Genomic DNA, 8,392 nt, shown 5'->3' with positions numbered 1-8,392 from the left:
GCGCGGCCTAGCGGTGCTTTTGCGTACTTCGTCCTTACGGTCGTCTGGATCATCAGACTTCAGCTGACAACACTTCATATTACCGACTAATATTTGCAGCTATGGCGACCCATTACTGCTTGGCCACACATCTGACACATAACCGATGTGCTCTCCAAACAACAACACTTGCATTTCAGAACATGTCTTTCACACATGTCTACAAAATCACCTTCACCTTCAAATACAGTTTCATTGCGACTGACAGAGACGTAGGCAAAGTTTGAAGTTGCTATTTCCATTACATCACGTTAATCAGAAAAACGGTAATTTACATCTGCAGCGGAACAAAATTCCGTTCCGCCCAGCGTGGGGCTCGAACCCACGACCCTGAGATTAAGAGTCTCATGCTCTACCGACTGAGCTAGCCCGGCTGCTTCAGTGAATACTTGCCGGGTAGCACGTCACACAGTACTCGTTTGGGTTGGGTGGTCCCATACAGAATCTCTCCATGCTGCCTAATGTTTTCCTAACGTCACACTCGTCACGTACTTCACTTTTATTTCATAATCATTTCTGAGAGGTAAAGGAATTGCATGACAACCTGCAGAGCTAGTGGCGTCAAAATTAACACTCATACTTGATGTGACTCAAAAGGCGAACGAGTTACTTTCCGACGTTGTTTTAGATGTGCAAGTGCCAGTGGAAACTCGGGGTGACGGCACTCTGCCGACCATTTCGCAAGTTAACACCGGTCTTGTAGTGTGTGTTTCAAGTTCAAGAGCATCTCCAAGCAGAAAATGGTCAACAGCAACATTCAGACGGTTTCGTACTGCTCAAATGCTACATTAAAACGGTATGTTTCTTTTTCAGAACTGATAAAACACGAGCGTGACAGCATTCGAACCCGTAATCTTCAGATCCGAAGCCCGACGCCTTATCTATTAGGCCACACAGTCACTGACGACCAAGTGCAACTTGTATATGACTCATCTCGAAACGCTCACACCCCCTGATAATTTGTGTTTTCGTTCTACACATCCGCTGCCCTTGCTCTTTCCCACCTATTCGTTACTTTCAACCTCTTACGTGACCGACCAAAGATAGACTGGGAAACAAGACCACACACTTTGTGCATACGGAATCGAAGGCAGGGCGTGCCTCGCCACATTTGCCACGATGGCCATTTGCTACTTCTGCAGAAGCGGCGGCGACGACGACGACGACGACGACGACGACGACGACCGCGAGAGGCTCTGACATATGTGAGAAATACATCTATAAAATGTAATTCAGACTGCCTCGTCCCACCTTATGCTGTACCGCTTTGGCAAAGGCTTTATCTGCGCCATTCGCCTTAATCACATCTGAGAGTAATCCTTAGTAAAAGGCATGTCGCTAATTGTTCGTCATCACAGATACTGTTTGCTATACGGCCACGACGCGTAATTGATTTCCAAAATACGGCCTCCTCTTTTGAGGATGGAACTCACGACCCTTGGTTTACTAGTCCAGTGCTCTACCACTGCGCTAAAGAGGCGCGGCCTAGCGGTGCTTTTGCGTACTTCGTCCTTACGGTCGTCTGGATCATCAGACTTCAGCTGACAACACTTCATATTACCGACTAATATTTGCAGCTATGGCGACCCATTACTGCTTGGCCACACATCTGACACATAACCGATGTGCTCTCCAAACAACAACACTTGCATTTCAGAACATGTCTTTCACACATGTCTACAAAATCACCTTCACCTTCAAATACAGTTTCATTGCGACTGACAGAGACGTAGGCAAAGTTTGAAGTTGCTATTTCCATTACATCACGTTAATCAGAAAAACGGTAATTTACATCTGCAGCGGAACAAAATTCCGTTCCGCCCAGCGTGGGGCTCGAACCCACGACCCTGAGATTAAGAGTCTCATGCTCTACCGACTGAGCTAGCCCGGCTGCTTCAGTGAATACTTGCCGGGTAGCACGTCACACAGTACTCGTTTGGGTTGGGTGGTCCCATACAGAATCTCTCCATGCTGCCTAATGTTTTCCTAACGTCACACTCGTCACGTACTTCACTTTTATTTCATAATCATTTCTGAGAGGTAAAGGAATTGCATGACAACCTGCAGAGCTAGTGGCGTCAAAATTAACACTCATACTTGATGTGACTCAAAAGGCGAACGAGTTACTTTCCGACGTTGTTTTAGATGTGCAAGTGCCAGTGGAAACTCGGGGTGACGGCACTCTGCCGACCATTTCGCAAGTTAACACCGGTCTTGTAGTGTGTGTTTCAAGTTCAAGAGCATCTCCAAGCAGAAAATGGTCAACAGCAACATTCAGACGGTTTCGTACTGCTCAAATGCTACATTAAAACGGTATGTTTCTTTTTCAGAACTGATAAAACACGAGCGTGACAGCATTCGAACCCGTAATCTTCAGATCCGAAGCCCGACGCCTTATCTATTAGGCCACACAGTCACTGACGACCAAGTGCAACTTGTATATGACTCATCTCGAAACGCTCACACCCCCTGATAATTTGTGTTTTCGTTCTACACATCCGCTGCCCTTGCTCTTTCCCACCTATTCGTTACTTTCAACCTCTTACGTGACCGACCAAAGATAGACTGGGAAACAAGACCACACACTTTGTGCATACGGAATCGAAGGCAGGGCGTGCCTCGCCACATTTGCCACGATGGCCATTTGCTACTTCTGCAGAAGCGGCGGCGACGACGACGACGACGACGACGACGACGACGACGACGACCGCGAGAGGCTCTGACATATGTGAGAAATACATCTATAAAATGTAATTCAGACTGCCTCGTCCCACCTTATGCTGTACCGCTTTGGCAAAGGCTTTATCTGCGCCATTCGCCTTAATCACATCTGAGAGTAATCCTTAGTAAAAGGCATGTCGCTAATTGTTCGTCATCACAGATACTGTTTGCTATACGGCCACGACGCGTAATTGATTTCCAAAATACGGCCTCCTCTTTTGAGGATGGAACTCACGACCCTTGGTTTACTAGTCCAGTGCTCTACCACTGCGCTAAAGAGGCGCGGCCTAGCGGTGCTTTTGCGTACTTCGTCCTTACGGTCGTCTGGATCATCAGACTTCAGCTGACAACACTTCATATTACCGACTAATATTTGCAGCTATGGCGACCCATTACTGCTTGGCCACACATCTGACACATAACCGATGTGCTCTCCAAACAACAACACTTGCATTTCAGAACATGTCTTTCACACATGTCTACAAAATCACCTTCACCTTCAAATACAGTTTCATTGCGACTGACAGAGACGTAGGCAAAGTTTGAAGTTGCTATTTCCATTACATCACGTTAATCAGAAAAACGGTAATTTACATCTGCAGCGGAACAAAATTCCGTTCCGCCCAGCGTGGGGCTCGAACCCACGACCCTGAGATTAAGAGTCTCATGCTCTACCGACTGAGCTAGCCCGGCTGCTTCAGTGAATACTTGCCGGGTAGCACGTCACACAGTACTCGTTTGGGTTGGGTGGTCCCATACAGAATCTCTCCATGCTGCCTAATGTTTTCCTAACGTCACACTCGTCACGTACTTCACTTTTATTTCATAATCATTTCTGAGAGGTAAAGGAATTGCATGACAACCTGCAGAGCTAGTGGCGTCAAAATTAACACTCATACTTGATGTGACTCAAAAGGCGAACGAGTTACTTTCCGACGTTGTTTTAGATGTGCAAGTGCCAGTGGAAACTCGGGGTGACGGCACTCTGCCGACCATTTCGCAAGTTAACACCGGTCTTGTAGTGTGTGTTTCAAGTTCAAGAGCATCTCCAAGCAGAAAATGGTCAACAGCAACATTCAGACGGTTTCGTACTGCTCAAATGCTACATTAAAACGGTATGTTTCTTTTTCAGAACTGATAAAACACGAGCGTGACAGCATTCGAACCCGTAATCTTCAGATCCGAAGCCCGACGCCTTATCTATTAGGCCACACAGTCACTGACGACCAAGTGCAACTTGTATATGACTCATCTCGAAACGCTCACACCCCCTGATAATTTGTGTTTTCGTTCTACACATCCGCTGCCCTTGCTCTTTCCCACCTATTCGTTACTTTCAACCTCTTACGTGACCGACCAAAGATAGACTGGGAAACAAGACCACACACTTTGTGCATACGGAATCGAAGGCAGGGCGTGCCTCGCCACATTTGCCACGATGGCCATTTGCTACTTCTGCAGAAGCGGCGGCGACGACGACGACGACGACGACGACGACGACGACGACGACGACGACCGCGAGAGGCTCTGACATATGTGAGAAATACATCTATAAAATGTAATTCAGACTGCCTCGTCCCACCTTATGCTGTACCGCTTTGGCAAAGGCTTTACCTGCGCCATTCGCCTTAATCACATCTGAGAGTAATCCTTAGTAAAAGGCATGTCGCTAATTGTTCGTCATCACAGATACTGTTTGCTATACGGCCACGACGCGTAATTGATTTCCGAAATACGGCCTCCTCTTTTGAGGATGGAACTCACGACCCTTGGTTTACTAGTCCAGTGCTCTACCACTGCGCTAAAGAGGCGCGGCCTAGCGGTACTTTTGCGTACTTCGTCCTTACGGTCGTCTGGATCATCAGACTTCAGCTGACAACACTTCATATTACCGCCTAATATTTGCAGCTATGGCGACCCATTACTGCTTGGCCACACATCTGACACATAACCGATGTGCTCTCCAAACAACAACACTTGCATTTCAGAACATGTCTTTCACACATGTCTACAAAATCACCTTCACCTTCAAATACAGTTTCTTTACGACTGACAGAGACGTAGGCAAAGTTTGAAGTTGCTATTTCCATTACATCACGTTAATCAGAAAAACGGTAATTTACATCTGCAGCGGAACAAAATTCCATTCCGCCCACCGTGGGGCTCGAACCCACGACCCTGAGATTAAGAGTCTCATGCTCTACCGACTGAGCTAGCCGGGCTGCTTCGGTGAATATTTGCCGGGCAGCACGTCACACAGTACTCGTTTGGGTTGGGTGGTCCCATACAGAATCTCTCCATGCTGCCTAATGTTTTCCTAACGTCACACTCGTCACGTACTTCACTTTTATTTCATAATCATTTCTGAGAGGTAAAGGAATTGCATGACAACCTGCAGAGCTAGTGGCGTCAAAATTAACACTCATACTTGATGTGACTCAAAAGGCGAACGAGTTACTTTCCGACGTTGTTTTAGATGTGCAAGTGCCAGTGGAAACTCGGGGTGACGGCACTCTGCCGACCATTTCGCTAGTTAACACCGGTCTTGTAGTGTGTGTTTCAAGCTCAAGAGCATCTCCAAGCAGAAAATGGTCAACAGCAACATTCAGACGGTTTCGTACTGCTCAAAACTACGTTAAAACGGTATGTTTCTTTTTCAGAACAGATAAAACACGAGCGTGACAGCATTCGAACATGTAATCTTCAATTCCGAAGTCCGACGCCTTATCCATTTTTTTTAATTTTTTTTTTAAGCTCCTCTTTTCTCCCCTTCAGCCCCGCCTTGCGCTCGCCATAAATCGCCTTCGTCGGCGTCGGCTTCGTCTGCCATGATTTCTGAATTACTTATTCTTCTGAACTATTCCAATTTTTAAACCAAACATACTTCTAAACATAATGCATAGTCCCGCAATGGTGACAAAGTAGATTTTCTTTTTTTTTTTTTTCTTTTTGTGCGTGTGTTGTATTCCATTTTCAGAGATTTGTCCTGGGCCTTCACGGCTACCGTAGCGGCGAGAATGCCCACGAAGTCCCCACCGTACTTCACCCCAGGCAGCAATCCCCTACTTCTGGTCTGCAACACTCTTTCTGTTGTTTGTTGTTCTTTTTAGTGCTTTCGTCGTGTTGTTGGTTTTTTTATCAACTTTTATAATTGTTCATTTTTATAATAATTTATTTATTTATTTATTTATTTATTTATTTTTTTTTGTTAATAGAAAATGAAACAAGGAACTCTGGTCCTCTAGAAAAACAGAAGAAAATAATATAGTCCTTGTCGTAACACTGTTCAGTATACGTCACTGTGACATTTGAAGAAGAAAAGAAAAAAAAACGCAATGTAGAATGAAGGAAAGAAAAAAAATTCTTCTTTCATCGAAGAACGACTTCTAAAAAATTCGCATATCGTTTCCTGTAATGTCTCGTCCGTGAAAGTATGTGAAACTGTAATGCCAGGTAAAGACAGAACGCCGCCTCTCTCTTGGGTTCTTGCGTCTGTAAATAATGAACATAATGACCCTTCAACCAATTGACAGAGTTCCGTTTGGTGTTCGGGTACGGCACTGAATCCGGATACAGGAAATCTTCAGGTTTAATACAAAGCTGGGAAGTCCTCATAATCGTAGCCAGTTTTCGGCGAATGCATGGCCAAACTGCTTGGACAGTGGTGCACAGAAAACGATGTTCATCAGTATCAGGCAAGTTGCACGTAAGGCACAAAGGTGAGTCAGCCAAATGTAGAGCGTGAAGTCGTGAATTGGTACTTATTTTACGGTTCACGACCCTGTACCAAGAGGCTTTCACTGACGTTGGTAGATCACGGCTATGTATGTTTTTCCATATCACTGGCCAGCGATGATTGGGGTATTTGTATTCGATGTTGTTCCTGTTCTTGGTTGCCAGTAGTTTATTATAAACTAACTTCACCACGGAAAGCTCATTTTCTGGGAGAGTTGACCGTACGTAACTGAACTCAATGAAAAAGCTCTTAAAGTGAGTCAGCGCAGGCGGAATATGTTGAACAGAGACGGGAGGCTGCAGGCAGGCCGGCGCTATTTCGGTTAACAAGTGAGCCGTTAGACTTCGGTAACGACCTCCACCGTTTGTAGGTGGTGCATACGTACAAAGCTCGTGACTTGGAACGAACATCTGTTAAATTTAAGCCTCCATCGGTCGTGGAGAGAGTGAGCGTATCGTACTTGACTTTAAAAATGTGTCCACGTGTTACAAAATGGCCTAGAGCGGACATCATACGCTTCGCTGTCTCCTGTGGCATGGGCAGTACTTGTGCAACGTAGTTAATCTTTGAGGTGAGGTAGACATTAGCGAAGGTGACTTTCTGCAGTTCATCAAGGCTCCTTAGGTAGTGGGTCTGCATGCAAGCACGCATACTTGCCAGGAGATTCCTATAGTTCACCGCAATTGTGTGCTGTATGTTTCTCCTGTACTCAATACCAAGGCATTTCATTTTAGAAAGTAGTTGCAACTGACCGTGATGGTGCAGCGAAATGCCGCGTCCTATGTTCATAATGCCAGATTTCCTGGCATTCAACTTCGCACCCGCTACAAGTTCGTAGTTTTTGACGATCTGAAGGGCTTCCTCGACTTCACCTTCGTCCATGACCAAAAATCCGACGTCATCCGCATATGCAGTACAAACAATCTTAATGCCGTGGATGGTTAATCCTTGTAGACGCGGTGTCAAGGTGACAAGCAAAGGCTCAATGGCAATGGCAAACAAGGCCCTTGACATAGGGCATCCCTGTCGCACTGAATTAGTAATACTAATCGATGCGCTCAGCTGGCCATTCACCATGAGTCGAGTTACTCCTTTACGAAGGAGCTCATGTATAAGATTGATAAAACGTAGTGGAAATCCCACGGCATGCATCGTCCGGATGAGAAACTGATGGTTTACTCTGTCGAATGCCTTTGAAAAGTCAAGGGAAACTAGCGCACACCGTATCTTGCACGCATCTGCAATGGCTATGACGTCCCTGTATTGAGACAAATTTTGGAAGATCGTCCTACCGACACCTACACTGGTCTGGTACTGACCAATGACAGTATTCATCAACATTTTCAATCTATTAGAAATAATACGTGCTAAAATTTTGTAGTCACTGTTCAGTAAAGTAAGCGGCCGAAAATCGTCAACAGAACTGCACATTGGGCGTTTAGGGATTAAAACCACGATGCCTTCCACGAGAGCCTGAGGAACATTAAAATCAGACCGTAAAATTTCATTAAACATACTCAACAACTTGGGCTTTAATTTGTCGCAGAAAGTAAGATAAAATTCGGCAGTGAGACCGTCGGGTCCCGGCGATTTATTTTTCGGACTTCGTGATAGCGCTGAATCCAATTCGTCTTCATCAATTTCTCGCATGAGAGTTTCGACTTCAGCAGCACCCAAAGTCCTTTGCAAGTTATTGAGTAATTCATCGTGAGTTCCATCGTCGGTATGTGTCGTTGCCAGCAGATCTGCCAGGTGATTGTGAAGTGCGTTCTGTATGTCTTGTTGCCGCGTGAGCGCAACGCCTTCACTCAACTGAAGACGAGTTATTAATCTCCGCCGCCACCTCTTATTTTCACGAATGACGTGAAACATGGATGTCATTTCGTCGTCTATCAC

The 8,392-nt window shown here is 45.6% G+C and overlaps 4 non-coding genes across 4 annotated transcripts; all 4 read right to left on the bottom strand.

The window, feature by feature from the left end:
- Positions 1 to 340: 340 nt before the first annotated feature.
- On the bottom strand, positions 341 to 413 carry Trnak-cuu (transfer RNA lysine (anticodon CUU)). The gene has a single exon. It is a non-coding gene; the product is annotated as a tRNA-Lys (tRNA).
- Positions 414 to 1,857: 1,444 nt separating this feature from the next.
- Positions 1,858 to 1,930, bottom strand: Trnak-cuu (transfer RNA lysine (anticodon CUU)). The gene has a single exon. It is a non-coding gene; the product is annotated as a tRNA-Lys (tRNA).
- Positions 1,931 to 3,380: 1,450 nt separating this feature from the next.
- Trnak-cuu (transfer RNA lysine (anticodon CUU)) lies at positions 3,381 to 3,453 on the bottom strand. Its single transcript has one exon. It is a non-coding gene; the product is annotated as a tRNA-Lys (tRNA).
- Positions 3,454 to 4,909: 1,456 nt separating this feature from the next.
- Positions 4,910 to 4,982, bottom strand: Trnak-cuu (transfer RNA lysine (anticodon CUU)). Its single transcript has one exon. It is a non-coding gene; the product is annotated as a tRNA-Lys (tRNA).
- Positions 4,983 to 8,392: the final 3,410 nt, after the last annotated feature.

Source organism: Schistocerca gregaria, unplaced genomic scaffold, assembly GCF_023897955.1.
Source record: "Schistocerca gregaria isolate iqSchGreg1 unplaced genomic scaffold, iqSchGreg1.2 ptg000066l, whole genome shotgun sequence".
NCBI classification, from domain to species: Eukaryota; Metazoa; Arthropoda; class Insecta; order Orthoptera; family Acrididae; genus Schistocerca; species Schistocerca gregaria.
The sequence above is the reverse complement of the archived record's forward strand: the minus strand, read 5'-3'. Positions and strand labels throughout refer to the sequence as shown.